Raw genomic sequence first — 13,372 nt, 5'->3', positions numbered from 1 at the left:
TGCGATATCTTCAGCCGCCTTCCCATCACTCCTCACCAGTTTCTCGATGTAGATCTTTTCCTGCTGTTCTTTAACCCTGCTGAAAAACTGGGCTGAGCACTGCTCATCTTTCTCCATATGGGTGCCCCTCAAACGAAACAAAAAATCTTTGGCCCGCCGCAACCATTGTTCCCTCAACTGTGCACGCACTCTGGCTGAAGCCCTCAAATCAAAATCCCCACTCCGGTTAGCCTCCCTGTAAATCCGTTCTAATTCCTGCTGAAGCTTGGTCAGTTCCTCCCGCTCGGCTCTCCTTCGTGCTGCACAGAAATCGATAGTCACCTTGGCAATAACCCTCTTGCAGCTCTCCCACCATCCGACCTCCGTCTTAAACCTCCCCCGCATTCCTATGAGATGACCTAATAGGCGCACGATCCTAATCCGATATTCTTTGTCGTCTAACACTGTTCTATTAAGTTTCCAGAAGCCGGCTTTAAAGCCGTTTTCTTTACCTTTGAGAGTCAACACCAACAACGCATGGTCCGAAAACCATGTAGGAGTTACAGTCCTGTTCTGGATCTCTAACCTTAAGCCATGGAAAATATAGTCCAACCGCCTCTGCATACCTCGTTGGTTATCCCACGTGTAGTGTTTGAAACCGTGAAACCCATCCTTTAGTTTAAATCCCTTAGTAATCTGTAAAAGTGAATTAACCCCACCACCCTGTGCATCCGTCACATCTATATTAAAATCACCTCCCACTATCAAACCTCTGTTCGTGTAGAGGCAGGGCTCTAAATCTTTCAAGAACTCACTCTGCAACCTTCTGTCAGCAGGCACATACACGCACACCAATCTCAACGCCAATTCTCTCCATCTACCATCCACCACCAAGAGCCTACCAGGGACAATTATCATAGTTTCACTTGCAACAAATTCAGGGGAACCACAAAGGACACCTATCCCTGACGAATGGACCCCTCCCACACTCCACCATGATCTACCTTTTTTCCATTCATTCTGGAATTGATCCACATCCCTATCCCCTGCCAAATGCACCTCTTGGAGGAAACAGACGTCAATCTTTCTATCAGCTATCTCCGTAAAGACAGCCAACCTCTTACTTCTATTCTTCAACCCTCTTACGTTAATGGTTGCAATGGCGAGAGTCATGGCGGACCATCAAATATCTCGCTATCCATTCCTTCCGATTCCGACGACGAGGAGCTTATGGACCCAAAGCCATACCCGGGACTCTCAGATGTCCCTGACCCATGGTAGGCGGCCCCCGCCCCGTCCTCCTGTTCCATCTCTTCTTCCGTTCTCCCTGGTGTGTCTGGTAGACACAAGGCCATAGGGCTCCCGTCCTCCCCAGGCCTGTTTAGTACAGAAATCATACCATATAATTGGGATGACCTCACCTGCTGTCCCGGTGGCAGGGAACCTTCCGTCCCCTCGAGGTCAGCTTGATCTTCCGCCTCTGGCCTCGGATCTTCCGAAGGGGGGATCTCGTCAGGTTCACTGCCTTCACTGTCCTCCTCTGCTGGTACCCCTTCTTTTATTTTAGGTTTTTTACCTTCTGCAGTGGCAATTTCCTCACTCTCCACCCGTTGTCTTTTGGGGTGGACTTTCTCCCTGTTCGTGTTCCCTTCCTCTCCATCCACATGTTCCTCAATTACCCCCGCCTCCTCCATTCTGCCAGGTTCCTCTATTACCTCCACTTGCTCCTCAACCTGCACCTCCACGTGCTCTTCCTGTACCTCCTCCACCACTCCTGCCGAAGGTGCACCCTGCGGTACCTCTTTCTCCTGATCCTTCGTATTCCGGGCCTGTCCTTCACCTCCCCTCTCATCCTGAGCCACCATACCCTTTCTACGGTTCTTTCTTCTTTGTTTCCGCGCCTCTCCGCGCCCCAGCTCCCATCCAGAACCTGTTTCCCTTTCCTCTTCTGACTCCCCATCTACCACTATCCCAGAGGCCGAGCCCTTCTTTGCGGCCACATATGCAAGATCTCTATTCGCACAGGCCTTATAAAGATGGTCGTCCTCCCCACACAATGAACATACCTTCTTTCTGCAGCTCCTCTTAGTGTGCCCATCCTCGCCACATCTTGTACACCGGGTGGTTTTGCAATCCAGTTCCAGATGTCCCACCTCGTGACATCTCCGGCAGAACGGGGGCTGGTTACGATAAAACATATAGCCCCGGCTTCCCCCTAACGCAAACAACGCCGGGGGATGTGAAAAGCCCCCCTCATAATTTCTATTCTCTTTCAGGGTCACCTGGAACTGCCTCCTCCCTGTCCAGTAACCATTTTTATCCTTAATCCTCTTAATACTGTCAACCGACTCGGTGTGCATTTCTAGGAATGCCGTAACATCGTCATCTGACAGGTACGGATCGTACATATGCAGAATTATCCATCGAGTGTTATCAGAGGCCAGCCCTATACACTCAAAGGCCTGCATCCATTTCCCATCCTGTTTCTCTACACAATCTGCCGACACTTTCTTATAAGTCTTCTCATCAACAAAGGAGACATCAAAGTACTTTTCCATCCAATTTCCCTGAACACATAGTACTTCAATATTCCCTACCTTCAGGGTGTCCATCAAAATTCGCTCCACAAACATATCCCTACCGGCCATGTCGCAACTCGCCTTCCAATAAAAGCGAATTGTCCACTTCAGGCTCGGTTCTTTTCTTGGCCTCCCGGAGGAGGCCGGTGCCTCGGCCATCCCGAAGATGGCCCGGCCCGGGCCCCGCCGCTGCTCTCCGCTCCTTCCGCTCCAATCCCAGGAAACCGCTCCGCCACCAGCTTCGCTCCAAATCCGCTCCTATCCAACGTTCTCCGGTCCTCAAAAAAAAAAGGGGGTATGGCCGCGCTCCTCTCCGCTCTCCAGCCGCTCCTCCGTCGCCCTTCTCGTCTTCTGACAGAAGTCTTGCAGCTGCGGTCAAGCCACACACTACAAGATCTTAGGCCAAAAGGCCGAGAAGCGATGCCCACAAAGGCGCGGACCGACGCGCGGGCGTTCCGCTGGCGCACAGTGGCGCAGGCCGACTCCTCTGGAGCCCGGGACCCGCGCAGCCGCCGGCCTCCCTGCAGCCAGAGGCCTGCCGCGGGACTCTGCTCCCCCTCTCTCTTGCCTGCCCGCCTGCCTTCCTGCCAGTCCCGGGCGGGGGCCCTGCTCTTTGATCTTCTGTCAACGGCCCGACAACGACCGCAGCCGCAGGGGGCGCCAGCCGCCCGGCCTCCTTAGCTTAGGCCCCTCCCACCGGCAGCAGCTGCGCCCAACCGGCTGCAAGCGAAAGCCGAGCGCCAGCACCTGCGGGCAGAGGCAAGGGGCAGCTCTCTCTCGGGAGGGAGGGACGGGGACGCGCGCGCGCGCGCACACACGCCTGCCTGCCTGCCTGCCGAAAAAAAAGAAAGAAAAGGTGGATATACTAAGTTTTTGGGAGGGAAAACGCCCAGCTGTCGAAAGGGGCCCGCCTGCAGGGACGGGGACGGACACACACACAAGCAAGCAAGCAAGCAAGCAAGCAAGCAAGCCACGCCTGCCTCCCTGGGAAAAGGCTGAAAAACCTAAGTTTTTTGGAGGGAAAACGCACGGGAGCCGAAAAGGGGGCCGGCCTGCTTGCCCAGAGAGTCGAGACGCGGGAAAGCGCACAGAGGGAGCACGGGAACCGAGAGGGCGAGAGAGAGACAGAACACAGAGACACACAGATGGACGAGGGACGAGGGACGAGACCCGAGAAGAAGGAGCTCCAGTCCACTCCGCTTGCTTGCTCGCTCGCTCGCTCGCTCGCTCGCTCGCTCGCTAGCTAGCTAGCTAGCTACCTACCTACGTCTGTCTTTTCACCGCTGAGAGAAGGTGGTGCACCGCTCCCGGAGGCGCTGCAATACCGGGCCGATGCGTGGAGAGGACGGAGCAAGCTCCTGATCCAGCTCCCTGTTCCAAAAATCCGTTTAATATGTGGTCCCCCGATGGGGGACGTATCAGATATTAAACTGATAAGAACAGATACTACACTTGATCTTAGCCAAAAGGCCGAGAAGCGATGCCCACAAAGGCGCGGACCGACGCGCGGGCGTTCCGCTGGCGCACAGTGGCGCAGGCCGACTCCTCTGGAGCCCGGGACCCGCGCAGCCGCCGGCCTCCCTGCAGCCAGAGGCCTGCCGCGGGACTCTGCTCCCCCTCTCTCTTGCCTGCCCGCCTGCCTTCCTGCCAGTCCCGGGCGGGGGCCCTGCTCTTTGATCTTCTGTCAACGGCCCGACAACGACCGCAGCCGCAGGGGGCGCCAGCCGCCCGGCCTCCTTAGCTTAGGCCCCTCCCACCGGCAGCAGCTGCGCCCAACCGGCTGCAAGCGAAAGCCGAGCGCCAGCACCTGCGGGCAGAGGCAAGGGGCAGCTCTCTCTCGGGAGGGAGGGACGGGGACGCGCGCGCGCGCGCACACACGCCTGCCTGCCTGCCTGCCGAAAAAAAAGAAAGAAAAGGTGGATATACTAAGTTTTTGGGAGGGAAAACGCCCAGCTGTCGAAAGGGGCCCGCCTGCAGGGACGGGGACGGACACACACACAAGCAAGCAAGCAAGCAAGCAAGCAAGCAAGCCACGCCTGCCTCCCTGGGAAAAGGCTGAAAAACCTAAGTTTTTTGGAGGGAAAACGCACGGGAGCCGAAAAGGGGGCCGGCCTGCTTGCCCAGAGAGTCGAGACGCGGGAAAGCGCACAGAGGGAGCACGGGAACCGAGAGGGCGAGAGAGAGACAGAACACAGAGACACACAGATGGACGAGGGACGAGGGACGAGACCCGAGAAGAAGGAGCTCCAGTCCACTCCGCTTGCTTGCTCGCTCGCTCGCTCGCTCGCTCGCTCGCTCGCTAGCTAGCTAGCTAGCTACCTACCTACGTCTGTCTTTTCACCGCTGAGAGAAGGTGGTGCACCGCTCCCGGAGGCGCTGCAATACCGGGCCGATGCGTGGAGAGGACGGAGCAAGCTCCTGATCCAGCTCCCTGTTCCAAAAATCCGTTTAATATGTGGTCCCCCGATGGGGGACGTATCAGATATTAAACTGATAAGAACAGATACTACACTTGATCTTAGCCAAAAGGCCGAGAAGCGATGCCCACAAAGGCGCGGACCGACGCGCGGGCGTTCCGCTGGCGCACAGTGGCGCAGGCCGACTCCTCTGGAGCCCGGGACCCGCGCAGCCGCCGGCCTCCCTGCAGCCAGAGGCCTGCCGCGGGACTCTGCTCCCCCTCTCTCTTGCCTGCCCGCCTGCCTTCCTGCCAGTCCCGGGCGGGGGCCCTGCTCTTTGATCTTCTGTCAACGGCCCGACAACGACCGCAGCCGCAGGGGGCGCCAGCCGCCCGGCCTCCTTAGCTTAGGCCCCTCCCACCGGCAGCAGCTGCGCCCAACCGGCTGCAAGCGAAAGCCGAGCGCCAGCACCTGCGGGCAGAGGCAAGGGGCAGCTCTCTCTCGGGAGGGAGGGACGGGGACGCGCGCGCGCGCGCACACACGCCTGCCTGCCTGCCTGCCGAAAAAAAAGAAAGAAAAGGTGGATATACTAAGTTTTTGGGAGGGAAAACGCCCAGCTGTCGAAAGGGGCCCGCCTGCAGGGACGGGGACGGACACACACACAAGCAAGCAAGCAAGCAAGCAAGCAAGCAAGCCACGCCTGCCTCCCTGGGAAAAGGCTGAAAAACCTAAGTTTTTTGGAGGGAAAACGCACGGGAGCCGAAAAGGGGGCCGGCCTGCTTGCCCAGAGAGTCGAGACGCGGGAAAGCGCACAGAGGGAGCACGGGAACCGAGAGGGCGAGAGAGAGACAGAACACAGAGACACACAGATGGACGAGGGACGAGGGACGAGACCCGAGAAGAAGGAGCTCCAGTCCACTCCGCTTGCTTGCTCGCTCGCTCGCTCGCTCGCTCGCTCGCTAGCTAGCTAGCTAGCTAGCTACCTACCTACGTCTGTCTTTTCACCGCTGAGAGAAGGTGGTGCACCGCTCCCGGAGGCGCTGCAATACCGGGCCGATGCGTGGAGAGGACGGAGCAAGCTCCTGATCCAGCTCCCTGTTCCAAAAATCCGTTTAATATGTGGTCCCCCGATGGGGGACGTATCAGATATTAAACTGATAAGAACAGATACTACACTTGATCTTAGCCAAAAGGCCGAGAAGCGATGCCCACAAAGGCGCGGACCGACGCGCGGGCGTTCCGCTGGCGCACAGTGGCGCAGGCCGACTCCTCTGGAGCCCGGGACCCGCGCAGCCGCCGGCCTCCCTGCAGCCAGAGGCCTGCCGCGGGACTCTGCTCCCCCTCTCTCTTGCCTGCCCGCCTGCCTTCCTGCCAGTCCCGGGCGGGGGCCCTGCTCTTTGATCTTCTGTCAACGGCCCGACAACGACCGCAGCCGCAGGGGGCGCCAGCCGCCCGGCCTCCTTAGCTTAGGCCCCTCCCACCGGCAGCAGCTGCGCCCAACCGGCTGCAAGCGAAAGCCGAGCGCCAGCACCTGCGGGCAGAGGCAAGGGGCAGCTCTCTCTCGGGAGGGAGGGACGGGGACGCGCGCGCGCGCGCACACACGCCTGCCTGCCTGCCTGCCGAAAAAAAAGAAAGAAAAGGTGGATATACTAAGTTTTTGGGAGGGAAAACGCCCAGCTGTCGAAAGGGGCCCGCCTGCAGGGACGGGGACGGACACACACACAAGCAAGCAAGCAAGCAAGCAAGCAAGCAAGCCACGCCTGCCTCCCTGGGAAAAGGCTGAAAAACCTAAGTTTTTTGGAGGGAAAACGCACGGGAGCCGAAAAGGGGGCCGGCCTGCTTGCCCAGAGAGTCGAGACGCGGGAAAGCGCACAGAGGGAGCACGGGAACCGAGAGGGCGAGAGAGAGACAGAACACAGAGACACACAGATGGACGAGGGACGAGGGACGAGACCCGAGAAGAAGGAGCTCCAGTCCACTCCGCTTGCTTGCTCGCTCGCTCGCTCGCTCGCTCGCTCGCTCGCTAGCTAGCTAGCTAGCTACCTACCTACGTCTGTCTTTTCACCGCTGAGAGAAGGTGGTGCACCGCTCCCGGAGGCGCTGCAATACCGGGCCGATGCGTGGAGAGGACGGAGCAAGCTCCTGATCCAGCTCCCTGTTCCAAAAATCCGTTTAATATGTGGTCCCCCGATGGGGGACGTATCAGATATTAAACTGATAAGAACAGATACTACACTTGATCTTAGCCAAAAGGCCGAGAAGCGATGCCCACAAAGGCGCGGACCGACGCGCGGGCGTTCCGCTGGCGCACAGTGGCGCAGGCCGACTCCTCTGGAGCCCGGGACCCGCGCAGCCGCCGGCCTCCCTGCAGCCAGAGGCCTGCCGCGGGACTCTGCTCCCCCTCTCTCTTGCCTGCCCGCCTGCCTTCCTGCCAGTCCCGGGCGGGGGCCCTGCTCTTTGATCTTCTGTCAACGGCCCGACAACGACCGCAGCCGCAGGGGGCGCCAGCCGCCCGGCCTCCTTAGCTTAGGCCCCTCCCACCGGCAGCAGCTGCGCCCAACCGGCTGCAAGCGAAAGCCGAGCGCCAGCACCTGCGGGCAGAGGCAAGGGGCAGCTCTCTCTCGGGAGGGAGGGACGGGGACGCGCGCGCGCGCGCACACACGCCTGCCTGCCTGCCTGCCGAAAAAAAAGAAAGAAAAGGTGGATATACTAAGTTTTTGGGAGGGAAAACGCCCAGCTGTCGAAAGGGGCCCGCCTGCAGGGACGGGGACGGACACACACACAAGCAAGCAAGCAAGCAAGCAAGCAAGCAAGCCACGCCTGCCTCCCTGGGAAAAGGCTGAAAAACCTAAGTTTTTTGGAGGGAAAACGCACGGGAGCCGAAAAGGGGGCCGGCCTGCTTGCCCAGAGAGTCGAGACGCGGGAAAGCGCACAGAGGGAGCACGGGAACCGAGAGGGCGAGAGAGAGACAGAACACAGAGACACACAGATGGACGAGGGACGAGGGACGAGACCCGAGAAGAAGGAGCTCCAGTCCACTCCGCTTGCTTGCTCGCTCGCTCGCTCGCTCGCTCGCTCGCTCGCTAGCTAGCTAGCTAGCTACCTACCTACGTCTGTCTTTTCACCGCTGAGAGAAGGTGGTGCACCGCTCCCGGAGGCGCTGCAATACCGGGCCGATGCGTGGAGAGGACGGAGCAAGCTCCTGATCCAGCTCCCTGTTCCAAAAATCCGTTTAATATGTGGTCCCCCGATGGGGGACGTATCAGATATTAAACTGATAAGAACAGATACTACACTTGATCTTAGCCAAAAGGCCGAGAAGCGATGCCCACAAAGGCGCGGACCGACGCGCGGGCGTTCCGCTGGCGCACAGTGGCGCAGGCCGACTCCTCTGGAGCCCGGGACCCGCGCAGCCGCCGGCCTCCCTGCAGCCAGAGGCCTGCCGCGGGACTCTGCTCCCCCTCTCTCTTGCCTGCCCGCCTGCCTTCCTGCCAGTCCCGGGCGGGGGCCCTGCTCTTTGATCTTCTGTCAACGGCCCGACAACGACCGCAGCCGCAGGGGGCGCCAGCCGCCCGGCCTCCTTAGCTTAGGCCCCTCCCACCGGCAGCAGCTGCGCCCAACCGGCTGCAAGCGAAAGCCGAGCGCCAGCACCTGCGGGCAGAGGCAAGGGGCAGCTCTCTCTCGGGAGGGAGGGACGGGGACGCGCGCGCGCGCGCACACACGCCTGCCTGCCTGCCTGCCGAAAAAAAAGAAAGAAAAGGTGGATATACTAAGTTTTTGGGAGGGAAAACGCCCAGCTGTCGAAAGGGGCCCGCCTGCAGGGACGGGGACGGACACACACACAAGCAAGCAAGCAAGCAAGCAAGCAAGCAAGCCACGCCTGCCTCCCTGGGAAAAGGCTGAAAAACCTAAGTTTTTTGGAGGGAAAACGCACGGGAGCCGAAAAGGGGGCCGGCCTGCTTGCCCAGAGAGTCGAGACGCGGGAAAGCGCACAGAGGGAGCACGGGAACCGAGAGGGCGAGAGAGAGACAGAACACAGAGACACACAGATGGACGAGGGACGAGGGACGAGACCCGAGAAGAAGGAGCTCCAGTCCACTCCGCTTGCTTGCTCGCTCGCTCGCTCGCTCGCTCGCTCGCTCGCTCGCTCGCTAGCTAGCTAGCTACCTACCTACGTCTGTCTTTTCACCGCTGAGAGAAGGTGGTGCACCGCTCCCGGAGGCGCTGCAATACCGGGCCGATGCGTGGAGAGGACGGAGCAAGCTCCTGATCCAGCTCCCTGTTCCAAAAATCCGTTTAATATGTGGTCCCCCGATGGGGGACGTATCAGATATTAAACTGATAAGAACAGATACTACACTTGATCTTAGCCAAAAGGCCGAGAAGCGATGCCCACAAAGGCGCGGACCGACGCGCGGGCGTTCCGCTGGCGCACAGTGGCGCAGGCCGACTCCTCTGGAGCCCGGGACCCGCGCAGCCGCCGGCCTCCCTGCAGCCAGAGGCCTGCCGCGGGACTCTGCTCCCCCTCTCTCTTGCCTGCCCGCCTGCCTTCCTGCCAGTCCCGGGCGGGGGCCCTGCTCTTTGATCTTCTGTCAACGGCCCGACAACGACCGCAGCCGCAGGGGGCGCCAGCCGCCCGGCCTCCTTAGCTTAGGCCCCTCCCACCGGCAGCAGCTGCGCCCAACCGGCTGCAAGCGAAAGCCGAGCGCCAGCACCTGCGGGCAGAGGCAAGGGGCAGCTCTCTCTCGGGAGGGAGGGACGGGGACGCGCGCGCGCGCGCACACACGCCTGCCTGCCTGCCTGCCGAAAAAAAAGAAAGAAAAGGTGGATATACTAAGTTTTTGGGAGGGAAAACGCCCAGCTGTCGAAAGGGGCCCGCCTGCAGGGACGGGGACGGACACACACACAAGCAAGCAAGCAAGCAAGCAAGCAAGCAAGCCACGCCTGCCTCCCTGGGAAAAGGCTGAAAAACCTAAGTTTTTTGGAGGGAAAACGCACGGGAGCCGAAAAGGGGGCCGGCCTGCTTGCCCAGAGAGTCGAGACGCGGGAAAGCGCACAGAGGGAGCACGGGAACCGAGAGGGCGAGAGAGAGACAGAACACAGAGACACACAGATGGACGAGGGACGAGGGACGAGACCCGAGAAGAAGGAGCTCCAGTCCACTCCGCTTGCTTGCTCGCTCGCTCGCTCGCTCGCTCGCTCGCTCGCTAGCTAGCTAGCTAGCTACCTACCTACGTCTGTCTTTTCACCGCTGAGAGAAGGTGGTGCACCGCTCCCGGAGGCGCTGCAATACCGGGCCGATGCGTGGAGAGGACGGAGCAAGCTCCTGATCCAGCTCCCTGTTCCAAAAATCCGTTTAATATGTGGTCCCCCGATGGGGGACGTATCAGATATTAAACTGATAAGAACAGATACTACACTTGATCTTAGCCAAAAGGCCGAGAAGCGATGCCCACAAAGGCGCGGACCGACGCGCGGGCGTTCCGCTGGCGCACAGTGGCGCAGGCCGACTCCTCTGGAGCCCGGGACCCGCGCAGCCGCCGGCCTCCCTGCAGCCAGAGGCCTGCCGCGGGACTCTGCTCCCCCTCTCTCTTGCCTGCCCGCCTGCCTTCCTGCCAGTCCCGGGCGGGGGCCCTGCTCTTTGATCTTCTGTCAACGGCCCGACAACGACCGCAGCCGCAGGGGGCGCCAGCCGCCCGGCCTCCTTAGCTTAGGCCCCTCCCACCGGCAGCAGCTGCGCCCAACCGGCTGCAAGCGAAAGCCGAGCGCCAGCACCTGCGGGCAGAGGCAAGGGGCAGCTCTCTCTCGGGAGGGAGGGACGGGGACGCGCGCGCGCGCGCACACACGCCTGCCTGCCTGCCTGCCGAAAAAAAAGAAAGAAAAGGTGGATATACTAAGTTTTTGGGAGGGAAAACGCCCAGCTGTCGAAAGGGGCCCGCCTGCAGGGACGGGGACGGACACACACACAAGCAAGCAAGCAAGCAAGCAAGCAAGCAAGCCACGCCTGCCTCCCTGGGAAAAGGCTGAAAAACCTAAGTTTTTTGGAGGGAAAACGCACGGGAGCCGAAAAGGGGGCCGGCCTGCTTGCCCAGAGAGTCGAGACGCGGGAAAGCGCACAGAGGGAGCACGGGAACCGAGAGGGCGAGAGAGAGACAGAACACAGAGACACACAGATGGACGAGGGACGAGGGACGAGACCCGAGAAGAAGGAGCTCCAGTCCACTCCGCTTGCTTGCTCGCTCGCTCGCTCGCTCGCTCGCTCGCTCGCTAGCTAGCTAGCTAGCTACCTACCTACGTCTGTCTTTTCACCGCTGAGAGAAGGTGGTGCACCGCTCCCGGAGGCGCTGCAATACCGGGCCGATGCGTGGAGAGGACGGAGCAAGCTCCTGATCCAGCTCCCTGTTCCAAAAATCCGTTTAATATGTGGTCCCCCGATGGGGGACGTATCAGATATTAAACTGATAAGAACAGATACTACACTTGATCTTAGCCAAAAGGCCGAGAAGCGATGCCCACAAAGGCGCGGACCGACGCGCGGGCGTTCCGCTGGCGCACAGTGGCGCAGGCCGACTCCTCTGGAGCCCGGGACCCGCGCAGCCGCCGGCCTCCCTGCAGCCAGAGGCCTGCCGCGGGACTCTGCTCCCCCTCTCTCTTGCCTGCCCGCCTGCCTTCCTGCCAGTCCCGGGCGGGGGCCCTGCTCTTTGATCTTCTGTCAACGGCCCGACAACGACCGCAGCCGCAGGGGGCGCCAGCCGCCCGGCCTCCTTAGCTTAGGCCCCTCCCACCGGCAGCAGCTGCGCCCAACCGGCTGCAAGCGAAAGCCGAGCGCCAGCACCTGCGGGCAGAGGCAAGGGGCAGCTCTCTCTCGGGAGGGAGGGACGGGGACGCGCGCGCGCGCGCACACACGCCTGCCTGCCTGCCTGCCGAAAAAAAAGAAAGAAAAGGTGGATATACTAAGTTTTTGGGAGGGAAAACGCCCAGCTGTCGAAAGGGGCCCGCCTGCAGGGACGGGGACGGACACACACACAAGCAAGCAAGCAAGCAAGCAAGCAAGCAAGCCACGCCTGCCTCCCTGGGAAAAGGCTGAAAAACCTAAGTTTTTTGGAGGGAAAACGCACGGGAGCCGAAAAGGGGGCCGGCCTGCTTGCCCAGAGAGTCGAGACGCGGGAAAGCGCACAGAGGGAGCACGGGAACCGAGAGGGCGAGAGAGAGACAGAACACAGAGACACACAGATGGACGAGGGACGAGGGACGAGACCCGAGAAGAAGGAGCTCCAGTCCACTCCGCTTGCTTGCTCGCTCGCTCGCTCGCTCGCTCGCTCGCTCGCTAGCTAGCTAGCTAGCTACCTACCTACGTCTGTCTTTTCACCGCTGAGAGAAGGTGGTGCACCGCTCCCGGAGGCGCTGCAATACCGGGCCGATGCGTGGAGAGGACGGAGCAAGCTCCTGATCCAGCTCCCTGTTCCAAAAATCCGTTTAATATGTGGTCCCCCGATGGGGGACGTATCAGATATTAAACTGATAAGAACAGATTTTTTTTTTTTTTTTTTTTTTTTTATTATCAAAGATAACAAAGGAATACTACATCACAATTATACCATCAATTCCGATGAACACATCCAAAAAGCAAAAATAACAAAGCAGACAAAAATCTTAACAAAAACAAATCACTACTGGGTATCAATCAACCAATCTTTTTAAATATCTGCTAAAGACTTCCATTTTTCTTTTACAGCGTGATAACTTAGCTTTTCTTTATCTACAGCCACCATGCATTTAATGTCCCCCACAATTTTGTTGTAAACCCCACCCACACTCCATAACACCCCTTTTTTGACCAAAGTGTTCCTAGCGGCCCACAAATACAATTTAACACAACTCATAACAAACCATAATATGAAAGCCACACCCCTCGTTCTTCCACGTCCTCTTACCCCAAACATTACCGTGGCCAAATTTACCTTAAACCCAGCTTCTATCGATTCCAATAAAGGTGTGCATTTACCCCACACTTGCTGAGCAAAAACACAGAACCAAAAAACATGTTCCATTGTCTCTCTAGCTCGGCAGTCTGCCCGAGGACACTCAGTTTGTCTAGACAACTTGTGCCTGTGCAAGACGTCTCGCACGGGAAGTCTCTTCCAAATCAGCTGCCAATTCAGGTCCATCATGTCTGGCCGCAAACCTTTGGGCTGAACCCTCCTCCAGGTCTCAGCAGCCACGTTCCCGACAATTCTGTCCTCTTCTTGCCCCATTACAGCGCTGTACAGTGCCCTGTGATTCCTCAGAGTCAGCACATCCTCTGCCACCCGATGTTTCCGGACCCAGGACACCGCATGCCTATAATGCCACGGTAAGTCCTCTCCGTGCGGGACATCGTTCCTCCAACAGGTGAGATGTCGGAAACTGTTGGCAAGC

The 13,372-nt window shown here is 59.4% G+C and overlaps 8 non-coding genes and 1 pseudogene across 8 annotated transcripts; all 9 read right to left on the bottom strand.

Annotated features, from left to right (window-relative positions):
• Positions 1–3,849: 3,849 nt before the first annotated feature.
• On the bottom strand, positions 3,850–4,040 carry LOC148647281 (U2 spliceosomal RNA). Its single transcript, XR_015927322.1, has one exon. It is a non-coding gene; the product is annotated as a U2 spliceosomal RNA (small nuclear RNA).
• An 869-nt stretch (positions 4,041–4,909) lies between these two features.
• Positions 4,910–5,100, bottom strand: LOC148647280 (U2 spliceosomal RNA). Its single transcript, XR_015927321.1, has one exon. It is a non-coding gene; the product is annotated as a U2 spliceosomal RNA (small nuclear RNA).
• An 869-nt stretch (positions 5,101–5,969) lies between these two features.
• Positions 5,970–6,160, bottom strand: LOC148647279 (U2 spliceosomal RNA). Its single transcript, XR_015927320.1, has one exon. It is a non-coding gene; the product is annotated as a U2 spliceosomal RNA (small nuclear RNA).
• Positions 6,161–7,029: 869 nt separating this feature from the next.
• On the bottom strand, positions 7,030–7,220 carry LOC148647278 (U2 spliceosomal RNA). Its single transcript, XR_015927319.1, has one exon. It is a non-coding gene; the product is annotated as a U2 spliceosomal RNA (small nuclear RNA).
• Positions 7,221–8,089: 869 nt separating this feature from the next.
• Positions 8,090–8,280, bottom strand: LOC148647277 (U2 spliceosomal RNA). The gene has a single exon (XR_015927318.1). It is a non-coding gene; the product is annotated as a U2 spliceosomal RNA (small nuclear RNA).
• Positions 8,281–9,153: 873 nt separating this feature from the next.
• LOC148647276 (U2 spliceosomal RNA) lies at positions 9,154–9,344 on the bottom strand. Its single transcript, XR_015927317.1, has one exon. It is a non-coding gene; the product is annotated as a U2 spliceosomal RNA (small nuclear RNA).
• An 869-nt stretch (positions 9,345–10,213) lies between these two features.
• LOC148647275 (U2 spliceosomal RNA) lies at positions 10,214–10,404 on the bottom strand. Its single transcript, XR_015927316.1, has one exon. It is a non-coding gene; the product is annotated as a U2 spliceosomal RNA (small nuclear RNA).
• An 869-nt stretch (positions 10,405–11,273) lies between these two features.
• Positions 11,274–11,464, bottom strand: LOC148647274 (U2 spliceosomal RNA). Its single transcript, XR_015927315.1, has one exon. It is a non-coding gene; the product is annotated as a U2 spliceosomal RNA (small nuclear RNA).
• An 869-nt stretch (positions 11,465–12,333) lies between these two features.
• LOC148647273 (U2 spliceosomal RNA) lies at positions 12,334–12,534 on the bottom strand (annotated as a pseudogene).
• Between the last annotated feature and the right edge of the window lie 838 nt (positions 12,535–13,372).

This window comes from Lepisosteus platostomus, chromosome 15 (genome assembly GCF_059453375.1).
Source record: "Lepisosteus platostomus isolate fLepPlt1 chromosome 15, fLepPlt1.hap1, whole genome shotgun sequence".
Classification (NCBI taxonomy): domain Eukaryota; kingdom Metazoa; phylum Chordata; class Actinopteri; order Semionotiformes; family Lepisosteidae; genus Lepisosteus; species Lepisosteus platostomus.
The sequence above is the reverse complement of the archived record's forward strand: the minus strand, read 5'-3'. Positions and strand labels throughout refer to the sequence as shown.